The sequence below is a fragment of the Colius striatus genome, chromosome Z (assembly GCF_028858725.1).
Source record: "Colius striatus isolate bColStr4 chromosome Z, bColStr4.1.hap1, whole genome shotgun sequence".
In the NCBI taxonomy this organism is placed as follows: domain Eukaryota; kingdom Metazoa; phylum Chordata; class Aves; order Coliiformes; family Coliidae; genus Colius; species Colius striatus.
The window spans coordinates 23822230-23836822 of NC_084790.1; positions in this window are offsets into that span (position 1 = coordinate 23822230).

Genomic DNA, 14593 nt, shown 5'->3' on the forward strand with positions numbered 1-14593 from the left:
CAAAATGTTCTATTTATAATGCACTTTTTTTCAGGAAGAGGAAAAACTACATTATAAAATAACAGAAAAATCCAAAATTTTACAAATATACATGACTCAATTTAACAGATCTCATAATACATGGTGAGATTACAATTTAATTGTCTTGCTTTACTAACGTTCTGTGTTTTGTATGAAATCAGTATTTGATAAGGAGTGATTAGAGATGCTTTGTTCATAGATTTCTTGGAGGAAATAGAACACAAGAGATGCTGGAACAGATGACTTCTAAAAATGTCTGTGTAGAGATTCAAAAGTAAAGTAGGAGGGGTTAAGGCATGGATATAGTTGGAAATCTCAGCTATCAGAATATTTAAAAGAATCTATGTATCTGGAATTATTATGTAATAGACATGTTGCACACCGTCGGTGTTAAACCAACACATTGAAAATAACATATTGGAAAAAAAATGGATATCCTACATGTAAACATTTATAATATGTCTAACCCACACAGGAATATCTTCACACAGCAGATTAGCTAAAAAATCTCACTAACTACCACACTACCATCAGAACAAAACGGTTATACAACAGTAGTCCTAAAACAGTCAGTAAAAATCCCTCCCCTCCATATATCTAACTCCTGGAAATCATTAGGCAAACTGTCAAATACGTTATCAAACTTGTGAGACTCTGTTGGCAGAGAATAGGGTTTAAATTCATTCCTGGAAAGCCTTACATGCACACACAGCCTTCTCAAACTGACTCAGACTACAGTGTCATGGGAACTGGGATCTCATCCGAGCCTGTAAGTGAAAAGATGGTGACCGATGGAGCTTCACACACTGCAGCTGGCTTTGAATCAAACAGGGCCACTACAGAAAGAGACACCTTTAACTAACAATCAAGGAGCTGTTACAAAATGCAGCATTCACAGGAAGGCATCAATCTGCACTTTATGCCAAGATAGCGCAATGTACTTCTTGAGAGCTTCTCTAACAGGACAGAGAAAGCATTGAAAACAGAGAAAAGTGTACTACATCCAGTCCTCCTCACCCTCCCTTTTCACAGTTCACTAAAGAAGCTTAGTGGTTTATAAGGAAGAATAGGATAAAGCAGAGTTTGCTCTGAAAAGCCTGCAGACAAGATACAAGAGCATAAGGGAGATGCCGTGAAACAGCAGAAATTGCCTGAACTCAGAGCATCACCAACAAATGAACTGGGGTAAAAAAAAAGTTTACTCTGGCTAGGAGTCAGGCTGCCATGAATAGGAATTTGCAAATTGGCTAATGCTCTCAGAAAATGCAAGTTGCTGTGTCTCACATACCTATTTTACCCCTGAACTCCCAATGAGTGATCACTCCCAATGAGTGATCACCCTTTGAAAAAGGTTTGAGATGGAATAAGATCAACTTTTGGCACCTTAAAAAGTAGCCATTCACAAGCTACTGACAGTAGAGGAACTCCTGCTCTAACTCAATACCGTGCCTCCTTCTGGGGTAGTGCTCCTGCGCATTCCCACACTGCTGGGCTTTGAAAAGAGATGCAACCACAATACATAGATGCAAAATAAGATTTCAGGGGACAAAGGAGAAATCTAACTTTGCTATGATTGTGCATTCAGTTATTACTTTATCCCAGCTACAGACAAGAGTTGCTGTTTGTCCTTTGAACGCAAGCAACTATTTCTCTCTAAATAAAAGTTCAGTATTTTACTAAAAAATGATTGAACATGGCAAACTGAAAACTGCACTTGAAGTACCAATTTCAAGCATCTTGAAAAATATAACATACATATGAGAAAAGAGTTATTAATGTGCAAAGCATAGATGGTTTCTGTCTTCTTATGCCTGTAGACATCATCAGTTCCAGTGTAATGATGCTAACCACTCTTCAATCATAGAGATCTACAATTAAAACAGGAAATTTGCCTTTAGATTTTATTCACTACCACTACAAATGCAATGGGTCATTAACTTCAGTGACATGAAAGTGTCACATTACCTATTCACTGCAATTAGTGTACAAGATAATATTTTAGGGGCACACTCTGCACAGTAGTAACTAGCAGATAATGGATCTTTCAAAAGCTTTATACCCTATATGGGCAACCTAGTCCCCACTAGCTAAGGGCACTTAGGCTACAAGTAAGCAACACAGATCCAGATCACTTACTGGACAATATAGTCTTAGACCTAGGTAAGCACAGTTTAACATCTGTACTAAAGAGTGTTTTCCTACTTTAATGCCCTTAAACCAATCTTTCAGAGCTGCTAAGCAGTTACTCTGTGGTAATGGAAGAGTCTATCAAATTTATTTACATTTCCTCAAAGTACTTCTGGATTTGCAATGCATAAATTCAGATCATTACTCAGTATTTTATTTTTTCACTTGTACAAGAACCACTACAGCAACACAATTTCTCTGAGTTTTTCTATGAAATAACTTGTTCTTATTTAGTTTTGTAGTTAAAGTAACTAATAGGATTTCCCGTACTAAATTGTACCATTTGTACATCAAGTGCAATGTCTTGCCTCCAGCAACAGTCAGTTTTCAGTAATTTAGAAGGAAACTAGGAAACAAATACTGCTTCTCAACAATCACTTTAGTTTTGTCTACAAGGGAAGTGTTTCCTGCTCCTGAAGTTATTTTCTTAGCAGAGAACTGTAAATCTGTTTGTGCTAAACTTCATTCAAGACAAGCATGTCACAACCTTGCTAACATAAACAGAGGGAATGCTTCCAAATGCCATCCAGCCCTGACCCATATTTCAAAAGGTGTGCCTGATAGCATCATCTCACCCAACATGAGGACCTCTCTGCCTCATTTTACTTTCTTTACAAGTAAGTCTTGTCTATACCTCTCCCTCCTCCTTCTCCTCCTGATCCTACCTGCCCTCCATTCCAAGCACTATGTTGGTTAAAAATGACAGTTGTTCAAAAACGATGTTTTCAGCACCAGGAAAATTAACACATAAATGAGAAAACAAAGTGTGCCTTTTTAAGGCTGGAAGTGCAGGTGCAGCTTAAGGAGTTTGCTTCCATCTCCAGCACAGAAGGGCTCAGAAAAATCATCTGTTTTGTCTCCAAAGTTATAATTGCTTCCTCCATTCCCAAAGTACTCAGAAATACGAGAAGAGGATGAAAGGTAAATGTCTAGGGTCACAGAGACACTATCAAAAACAAATGAGTCATATATAATCACTTTCACAAACTAGGCATTAGCTAAATATTTCTTTCCTCATTACTATTTCTATCGTCATTCTGTTCTATGTCTCAAGGTCAGAAGTATTCTTCTAATTACTACCACCCATTGCATACTGCTAGTTTTTCTTAACTGGTCTTTTATCAATAAAGTTGGTTGCTTTTTTTGAAGTTTACATCTTACATATCAATATATATGACAACTACCTGGAGCTTTTCTTTCCTCCCAGTGCAGGACAAGGTTCTCTATTCTTCTTTATGTAGACATAGTTCAGTAATTATAGCACTTTGTCTCCAGACTTTTTTCAGCCATTTTCTTGGTGCTGCTGACTTAACAGAACTATGTGTACCTGTTCTACCTTGCTGTTACGCAGACATGTTGGCCATTTACTCTTCTCAGTCAACACACCCATGTGACAGATCTTTCACTGTGTGACATTGCCAGCTCAAAGACATTCTATAATTCATGTGGTTTCCTTATTGTCCTCCTGATTATTATAACTTTCATTTAGCACTATAAACTGAAGCATCTATTAATTTTAAAATTATTTTTTCAATTTGTAAAATTAAGTAACAGCTCCAGCTCTTAAAGTTAACTTTCACAATTTATTCTGCTTAGATCAATTCACTCTTGTTTTGCAGATCACAATTGTTCCTATACCTTATAAGTTACCACCTGTCTCCTTTTCTCTGACTGAGGAGCACTAAAATGCAGCTATATATGTCAACAGTAATTACACCAGACCTGTAATTGATGACGCTTTTGGCATTTTAAATTTTTTTTTCCCAGGCCTCAATAGAGCTAGTGATACATCTTCAATTGGCAGAAAGGAATGCAGTAAAAATTTTCTCCCTTCTCATCTGCTGCATGCTAAGCTTCATTTATCTATAAATTCAGTAACATTAATCATGCCCTCATTCCACTGACTCATATTTGTATGTTATAAAGAATGTGTTATAAAAGGAGCTCTTTCTATAGCTATTACATTCTGCTGACCACAGTATTATAATTCTTAATGAAATGTAAAAAAAAGGACACTAGCCTTTCATGACCTCAAAACAGGATCTAGAGTAGTTGCAGGAGAGATGTGGAATTAATTTTACCAATATACAAACAGTTTTTTAAAAGATACTCTTTTAATAGGCAAACTAAATGTACAGAAAGAAATACATTGGAAGGATACTAAAGGAAATGTTAAATATTTTACCTTAAGGAAAACTTCTATGCCATTTAGACATCAGAAGATATCTTTATAGAGATAGAGCCTAATGATAATTTTGCCCATAATCCAATAAGTAGTTTCATAGAATCACAGAATCGTAGAATGGTAGGGCTTGGAAGGGACCTTTAGAGATCATCTAGTCCAACCCCCCTGCAGAAGCAGGGTCATCTAGATAAGCTCGCATAGTAACATGTCCAGGTAGGTCTTGAAGACCTCCAAGGAAGGAGACTTCACAACAACTCTGGGCAACCTGTTCCACTGCTCCGTCACCCTCACAGTGAAATAGTTTTTTCTTATATTTAAGTGGAACTTTTTCTGTTCCACCTTCATCCCATTATCCCACTTTCCTGTTCCTAGATACAGCAGAATAAAGGGATGTTCCAGCCTCTTGACACCCATCATTTAGACATTTATAAATGTTAATAAGATCTCCCCTCAATCTCCTCTTCTCCAGACAGAACAGCCCCAGTTCCCACAGCCTTTCCTCATAAGGAAGATGTTCCATAGCTCTGATCATCTTGATGGCCCTGCACTGGACTCTCTCCAGAAGTTCTCTGTCCCTCTTGAGCTGGGTAGCCCAGAACTGAACACAGGACTTCAGATGAGGCCTCACCAGAGCAGAGGAGACGGGGAAAAGAACCTCCCTCAACCTACTGGCCACATTCTTCTTGATGCATCCCAGGATGCCATTGGCCTTCTTGGCCACAAGGGCACATTGGTGGTTCATGTTCAGTTTATTATCAATCAGGACTCCCAGGTCTCTCTCTGCAGAGCTGCTCTCCAGCAGGTCAATCCCCAGCCTATACTGGTGCAAGGGGTTCTTCATCCCCACATGCAGGACTCTGCACTTGTCCTTGTTGAACCTCATGAGACTCCTCTCTGCCCAACTCTCAAGTTGGTCAAGATCCCTCTGAATGGCAGCACAGCCTTCTGGGGAATCAGCCAGTCCTCCCAGGCTGGTGTCATCAGGGAACTTGCTGAGGGTACACTCTGTCCCCTCATCCAGGTCATTGATGAAGATGTTGAACAAGACTGGCCCCAGAACCAATCCCTGTGGAACTCCACTGGCCACAGGCCGCCAACACGACTCTGTGCCATTGACCACCACCCTCTGGGCTCTGTCAATCAGCCAGTTCTCAATCCACCTCACTATCCACTCATCTAAACCACACTGCTTGAGCTTTCTGGTGAGGATGTTATGGGAGACAGTGTCAAAAGCCTTGCTGAAGTCAAGGTAGATGACATCTGCTGTTCTCCCCTCATCTAGCCAGCGGTTATGCTGGTTGGTCAAACAGGATTTCCCCTTGGTGAATCCATGCTGACTCCCCCGATAACCATCTTAGCCTTCATATATTCAGTGATAACATTCAGGGTGAGTTGTTCCATGACTTTTCCAGGGATGAAGGTGAGGCCTGTAGTTTCCTGGGTCGTCCTTCCTGCCCTTTGGAAGACTGGCGTGACATTGGCCTTTCTCCAGTCCTCAAGCACCTCACCCATCCCCCATGATTGTTTAAAAATGATAGAGAGAGGCTTAGCAATCTCATCAGCCAGCTCTCTCAGCACTCTAGGATGCACCCCATCAGGACCCATTGACTTATGAGCTTTAAGCTTGGTCATCAAATGTTTAACTTCTTCCTCTTCCACCCAGGGCAAGTCCTCTGCTGTCCTGGCCATCCTGTTATCCTTGCCGGACTGAGCTTCCCAAGGGTCAGTCTTGGCTGTAAAGACTGAAGCAAAGAAGGCATTCAGTACTTCGGCCTTCTCTGCATCCTCAGACACCAGGGCACCCTCAGCATTTAGCAGTGGGCCCACATTCCCCCTCACTATCCTTCTGCTGCTGATGTACTTGAAAAATGCCTTATTACTGTCCTTAACTTCCCTGGCTAAATTCAAGTCTAAAAGGGCTCTAGCCTTCCTAGTTGCACGCCTACATGCCCTGGCAATGTTCCTATACTCTTCCCAAAAAGCAAGCTCCTGTTTCCACCTCTCATAGGTGGCTGCTTTCTGCCTGAATTGTCCCAGCAGATCCTTGCTCATCCATGGAGGCCTCTTACCTCCTTTTCCTCCTTTCTTGCGCATTGGGACACACTGATCCTGGGCTTGGAGGAAGTGGTGCTTAAGGACTGACCAGCTCTCATTGCCACTTCTGCCATCTAGAAGCATATCCCATGAGATCCGTTCAAGTAGATCTTTGAAGAGGCCAAAGTTGGCTCACCTGAAATCCAGGGTTACAGTCCTGCTTTGTGTCCTATCTCTTCCACACAGGATCTTGAACTCTACCATCTCATGGTCACTGCAGCTGAGGTTACCTCCAACCTTCACATCCTCAACTAGGTCCTCTCTATTCATCAGTATCATATTCTAATATCTTATTTCACTCTCTATATGATACATGATCTACACTGCAAGCAGTTTCTTACCATTCTAACATTAAGAATACAAAGTGTAATCCTATTCTTCAGTGTTACATAAAACAAAGTCTTGCTATTAATCGCCAAAAAATAAAATCTATCCCTAGCTACATTACAGAATTTTACTAGTTTCATGGTATTTTATTTGGGATATGTTTGCAATGGAAGTCAAAGAAACCAAAAATTTCTCAATATGCTTTATGCTCAGACTGAAATTTATTTTCATAGTTCAATCTGAAAAAGCACAGAAGAGCATACTACTATTTAGAGAACATTTGTCTAAAATTTACTGACATTTATAAGTCTAACAAAGCTAACAAAAATAAGAGTCAAGTCAGCAGGTCCTACTGTTAAACTAGACTATCCAGTTACATTCTTCGTAAGCTTGAAAATGTTTTTAGGAATCTTGACATGTCCAGTCAAATTGTTTCTTTATGTACTGTAATCCAAACCAAAAGACTGTAATTTCTGGACAGATAGACATTAGAATTAGGTAACTGGGTTGGTGGGTGGGCTGGTTGGTTCATTAGTTCATTGGTTGGTTCATTGGTTGGTTGATTGATAGGTTTCCTTTCCTTCACACTAACACTGCAAGTATTTTCCTTGTGTTAAATACCTCAGAAATAGAAGAACTCAGTATAAATGAAAATCTTCATTAGTGTTAAAAAAGAAAAAAGAAAAAAATCCATCCTAAAAGTCATTAATTCTGAGTTAAATGGCTTAGACAGTTCACAAGATCCCCAAAGGTCTTTCTACTCTGTTGATTAATCAAAACTTCAGCAAACAGAGTAAATCAAAAGACTTATTTGAATAGATCTCTTATCTGACTATCCTTATCTCAGTATCTTTACTGATGTCTTCAATGTTTTTAATATGAGAGATATGCATGGATATATTACTTATACCATCATTCTACCTCTCAGCCCTAATTATTAACTGTTTGATGTAATACAAAGACAGAAAATAAATGATCTCTGCCCTCAATCAGATTAAAATGGAAATCTAAAGCAAGAAAAAACCAAGGAAGACAAAAGATGAATTTCTGAACCGCCACAGCACATTAACAATTGAAAGTTTTTCAAGGTTATTTTTTAAACAGACATTAGACAAAAGAGAGAATTTCAGAGAGGAGTTAAAGAGGGTTATATAATTCATTCTGGGGGCAGAAAAAAAAACAGTGATGATGAAGGCTGAGCCAGCTGGAAACAGGTCAGTTTCTACTACTGAGTGAAGGACAAGAGGCACAGCTATGACCTCTTATTGTAAATGGGAAACTTGGAATTTGGCAGGTAACAAGAACTGATGCAAAGAAAGAGGAACGCAGGAAAAGAATATATCCAGCATTTCAAATTAAGGCTAAGCAAAGAAGTGGGAGGAAAGAAATACATACCCGAAGTTTTGGTTAAAACTTTTTTTATGAAAATTGAAGTGGCAGAGAACAAGAGTGAGAGGAAAGGGATGGAGATGTATCATGAGACAAGAAAGTGTGCATTACCAGGCACCAATTCTGAGGGTAAAGAAAACTTGCAAACATCCTTGTTCAAAAAGGAAAAAAAAAAAAAAAGAATGAGAGGGGAAGATTCTGAATCACAGAAATGCAAGGAGAAGCCCAACAGCTGGAGAACAAGGTAAAGTCCAACACATATAATGCAAAGCAGCAAATGCTTTCATCTTTTTAAAATGTTTAAATATGTTTAATTTTTAAAACATGGATATAAGGGACCAAAGGGGAGAACAGGGGGATGTGAGCTGATAAACAGAGTGGCTTTATATTTTTTTTAATTTATTTAATAGTCCCACACAGTTCCCGTGTTTGGCTTACAGTTGTAAATGCATAAAAGCAAACAGATTCTGAGAAGCTGTAAGGGTCTAAATTGGTAAAGTCAAAAAGTGTGACCTGAAGTGAATCAAACAGAAATTGGACCTTTGCATGAACATTTCTGGGATGGAGGGGGATGAAATGATTTTTTAGAACACATCAATTGCTGGCAGCTCAGTAAAGTGAAGTATTCAAATATCCAATCTTCTCTCCGCTCAATTAGTGTTTAAAATGACAATATCTGCAAAAACAGCTCAAAATATTACAATATTCATGTAAGGCAATTCTGTACCTAATGTACATCTGTGGGTTTCAAAAGAGTCTCTAAAATTTTAAATAATCAATTTTGAAAAGTAAATCAATAGAGAAAATATGAAGACAGGACAAAAGTGATTTTAAATGGCAGTTATTCTGTCAATTTTTAGAAGTGACTAAGGTTGGTACATCAGAGAAATATAATTGTCTTCTGAACTTTATACCACAGGCAGTCACAAATAGAAATAACATTCATTTCTGCAAATAAAAACAGATCTCTGAGTGTCAAAACTGTATAGTCTTCTACAAAGCAGAAAAAATAATCTAAGCAAAATTTGAAAATGTGCAGTAAGGAAGACAACCCACTGTATCACTTTCTACATGTATGAAACAGTGGGTTTAGAAAGATTAGAGGTAACAGAATCTTACAGATACCTCTAAATCAACTTATCAGATAAATGTAAATCACCATCAAGTCTATTGAACAAATTAATTAACTTTCACACATTTTTAGAGTAAGAAAACACATTCATAGAGGTTAAAAACAGAATGGGCAGGAGATGAAAGAAGTACAACAGCAGTAAGGTGTCATAGAAAGTACTGTGCACTGATAGCGGAAATGCAAAATTAAAAAGACCCACATTGACATTATAAGGAAGTTTGCTTCCAGTATCAGCTTATATTATATATAGCCATTCCAAACCATATCAGCTGCAATATATCAGCTACCACTAAGAAGAACATAGGCTGCAGCATATATGGAAGAAAAAAAGTGTGGTTTTTGCAGCACTTTTTGTAATCCAGTAGTACAAACCATAAAAAATCTATTGTTAGTCTCCTCAATAATTACAATTAATTGCCTAACAATAAAAAAAAATTACTAAAAGCTGTTCAATATATTCATTAATGAACTTGATGAGGGAACAGAGGGCATAGTCAGCAAGTTTGCTGATGATACTAAACTGAGGGGAGTAGTTGACACACCAGAAGGCTGTGCTGCCATTCAATGAGACCTGGACAGAATGGAGAGTTGGGCAGGGAGAAATCTAATAAAACTCAACAAGGGCGAGTGTAGAGTTTTGCATCTGGGAAAGAATAACCCCATGTACCAGCACAGGTTGAGGAATGAACTCTTAGAGAATAGTGCAGGGAAAGAGACCTGGGGGTCCTGGTGGGACAGCAGGATGATCATGAGCCAGTAATGTGCCCTCATGGCCAAGAAGGCCAATGGCATCCTGGGGTGTATTAGAAGGGCTGTGGTCAATAGGTTGAGAGAGATTCTCCTTCTCCTCTACACTCATGAGATTGCATCTGGAATATTGTGTCTAGTTCTGGGCCTCTCAGTACAAGAAGGACAGGGACCTGCTGGAGAGAGTTCAGTGCAGGACCACCAAGATGATGAAGGGAGAGGAGCATCTCCCTTATGATGAAAGTCTGAGGCAGCTGGGGCTCTTCAGCTTGGAGAAGACAAGAATGAGAGGTGACCTCATTAATGTTTACAAGTATGTAAAGAGCAGGTGTCAGGAGGATGGAGCCAGGCTCTTCTCAGTGATGTCCAATGACAGGACAAGGGGCAATGGGTACAAACTGGAGCATAAGAGGTTTCAAAGAAAGATAAGGAAAAGCTTCTTCACTGTGAGGGTGATGGAGCACTGAAACAAGCTGCCAAGATGGGTTGTGGAGTCTCTTTCTCTGGGGACATCCACCTGGACAACTTCCTGTGTGACCTACTCTAGGAAGTCCTTCTCTGGCAGGGGGTTGGACTAGATGATCTTTCAAGGCCCTTTCCAGCCCTTGAGATTCTGTGACTCTGTGCAAGCCATACTACCAATGGTTAATGACATTGCTTTAGAGGATGAGTCCCTTTTTTACCTACAAAATGTTGTACACCAAGTGATAGACTCTTATTTTTCTAGATTGACAAAAGATAAAGCAAATAACCCCTTTTCTGGAGCTAAAGGACCCTTACAAACATTTTAATTGCTAAGTATTTGCAACAAGACAGATGCAACGGTAAAAAAAAAAAACCTCCAAAAACAACAAAAGAATAACTAAATAAACAAAAAGCAAACCTCCAACCCAGAACTAATTCCTGATGTTATGAACATTACTAATCTATGCCACACAATAAACATGCTAGGTATATCCTGAAGTTATTCAGATCTCTGACAAACCAAAGAAAATTCTATCAATCAAGCCATTTTTGACCAGCTAAAACCTGTAAAAATCTGCCAGGAGACAGCAAGCTTCTGAGCTTCTATATCATCAAATTGCCAAATTAAGGAAAAAAAAAAAAAAGACACTGTATATAACCCAGATTTTCATTTTAGCTCCTCTGGAATTAAAAACACGTTAAATACCCATGTTACTTTCATCAGCAAGATACTTAGAACTGCAGGGGGCTAAGGTTGTCTCCCACAGCCAAATCCAATGGCCACTCTAAACATTTACAATAAACTTTAAAACAAAGAAGAAAACAAAATAATAATAACTCAGCTCATAAAAACAATTCTGAGAGGACAGAGGTGTTTTAGAAATATTAAGGGAAAAGGAAAACGGATGCAATTTGTTAAACTCAATGCAAGTATTCATATCACATCAAATGTTGTTCTCTAGTTCTTTTTTTCCCCTTTTTTAGTTGTTGACTATCCTTGGACATTTTCTTATAAACTACATTGTTTGCAGAATGGTTATTTCAACAATGTTCATAAAAATGAGGCCTAAAAGAAGAATGTAGATCTGAATGCTTACCATTTATAAACAATCTCTAAACCAGGAATTATGCCATGAATGCAGTGAATAGTAAATATATCTAAGCAAAATTTCATCTCTTTACAAACACTTTTTAAATATAAAGAAACACATTAACTGCTACCCTCCAAAAATCCACTAGGAAATAAACTGTTTGCTTCTGTAATTATTTTTTTTTAAAGAGCAAGAATCTGCACTGCATAAATACCACTCATTCTGCAAAACCTGTCAGAATAGTTTTTTGTCAAATGTGAATACTATCTCCGTTTTTTTCTGTTTGGTCTTCTCTATTTCTATTTTTCTGCAGAATTTACATGCAATTGTATAAATTAATTGGCATTTCCACATCACTTTTCTGATATCTAAAAGCACAAAACTCTATTAAAAATTAAATCTTGTATCACCTCTCAGAGTGATTAAGCATTAATCCCAGCTCTTTCTTAATTAGTTTATTGTTGAAGATGAAGAGCTGCAAGACATGAAGGTTCAGGGGAATATTTTGAACTGGAATTAAGATGTAAGGAATTTGGATTCTGATGGAAAAGTACAAAATATACAGTGTCTGAAGTACAGTGGTACTGAAGAAAAGTTCTGTTGACTTGTAGATGCAACTGTGGCTCTTGACTGGCTACCTTGACTGATGTCTGCTGTGTCCATTTATTTTATAGTCCATCTTTCTTTTATTTACATGATTAGTTCTACTCTATAACAAGGAACAGGACCAGTTTAATGTTCTGTGAAAAGAAGTCAATAGTTACAAAGTCTGTAAAATCTCCCCTAGATGATCTAAAAACAAACCAAAAGAAATATCCAAAACTGCAGAGCTTAAGCACAGAACTCATCAGTACTGTTGAACTTTTTCCTCAATCTTGGACTGCTGTCACTATTTGAGAAGAGTGCATCGTTAACAGGAATTGTACTAAGCATAAACAGCTATATTTAAATGTCTGTAAATAACCAGATCTTTTGGTACTGTTAAAATATAAGAAAGGATTGTTTTCTAAGACATCAGTTCTGGTGATTTGTGGAATATTTTGTCTCAGGAAAATGGGATAGCATTAGGAAGCAATACTTGGGATTTTGAAAGCTTACTTCCCTATCTTCATCCTCACAAAGATGGAAGCACATCAAATGATATATACCCTTTAAAATTTTTATGCTGTCACCAGGAGATACTCTGATCCTTCACCTCTCCAGAGGTCTATGTTTTCTTCAGGTTGTAAGTTGCATGTAAATACTATGGATAATAATTATTTCAGTATAGCTATAGATCAGCTCAGTAAGATGCTCTCACTATGGGGAGTCAGCAGTACAACTCAATAACACAAGTCTAAAACGGTGATGCCTCTGTTTTAGCATATCATGAGAGATCTGGACATCTGGAACTCTAACGTTGCCAGAAGCAGGCTAATGTTTTTGCTTAGCAGAGGGCAATTAAAAGGAAAGCTTTATGAAGCTGCTGGCATTTTGAAACTGTTCAGTGCCAACAAAGTGGTGCAGAGATCTTCACCTTGATGTTGAATTTTCATTTTGCATTACTGGTAATAGTTTCGTAGCTATGTCCTCTGGTGCCTACAATTTCACACGTAAAGGATATTATAATTTATTTAGATTGAGCACTGGATTGAATGATTCAGGTCAAAATCTAAGGCAGACTTGGAAGTAATATACAGAAGCAAAAAAGAAAAATAAGAAAATAAGACTGGTAAGAAAAACAAGTCTTAATAGGAGTGACTACAGACAGAAATATGTTGTTATTGTTAGCTCTGCTTAATTCAATGGGTGCTCCTTCAGCTGTGTAGTTGAACCATGGCTAAAGGACGACATGAAAAATGCCAGGATAAATGAAACACAGAATGGTGCAGAGCTTCAGAGTATTTGAGTCATATATTTAATTATAAAACATAAAAGAAGTTATAGCTGTCAATTTTACAGCATCAACTTAGCACCAGTAAACTACAGTTTGTGAAATATCATATGCCTTTTTCCTGCCCTCAGTGAATCAAGGTTTACTAGCTATAAGGCTGTAAAGAATGGTACAAACTGCTGGATTTTTTCCCCCAAACACATAGGATGTTATGTTATGCTTTGATAAAAATCTTTGGTCACAGCATCTGATTTTTTCCTGTAAGAGTGTAAGAAACAGTTTCCCTAAGGTAGTCTATTTTGTGAGCCTTTTAAGCTTCTCTAAACAGACATAAAAATTTCTTGTGCTTCTGTTTCCCCATTCTCATTTCCAGATAATACATTTTAATTCCCTCTCACTTGCTGCTCTCTAATGCCTTGTCCTCATTGGAGTCCCTCTTAATTTTCGTGAGAGAATATAAGAGGAAAACTAGGCCCATTTTATATGCATTCACATTAGCAGATGGGATCTCAGGTGAGACTCGGGGTAATGCAGCAGTACAGAAAAGAAACTCTGCAGAGCTTTCAGCAGCCTCAGAGGTTTCACAGGATGATTTAAATCACCAGTGCCCTCTGCTGCTTTTGGTCTGGTCTTTTGTGATGTTTTTCCATGAAGCCTTGTATAAATTTCACAGTCCCTGAGGTCTTCTTTAATTATTACTTCCATATAGGACAATTCATAGCTATTCTTTTGCACATTATTTTGTCCCTATGAGACATTAAAGCCTCACCTACCCCACTGGCATGGCTGCAAGGCTGAAGGTGGACAAGAGAGCATAGACCAAGAGACAGTTATCAGTGTTTTGCACCACAGCGCTGACAGGAATGCTCTCCCTGGAAAAAAAATAAAGCTTGCAAGGTTGCCAAGGAATTTTACTGTTTGTCCCTAAAGACATAGACAGAAAGGAGAGGTTGTTTCAGCATGCACCTAGAAGGCTCGGTTTTGTAGGAAAGATCCTGTAAATAGGCTAAATCTAATAAAATGAAAAATGAAGAAAAGAGAAACATGAGTAGTTGCAATTTCATCAGCTGTACAGCTTAATA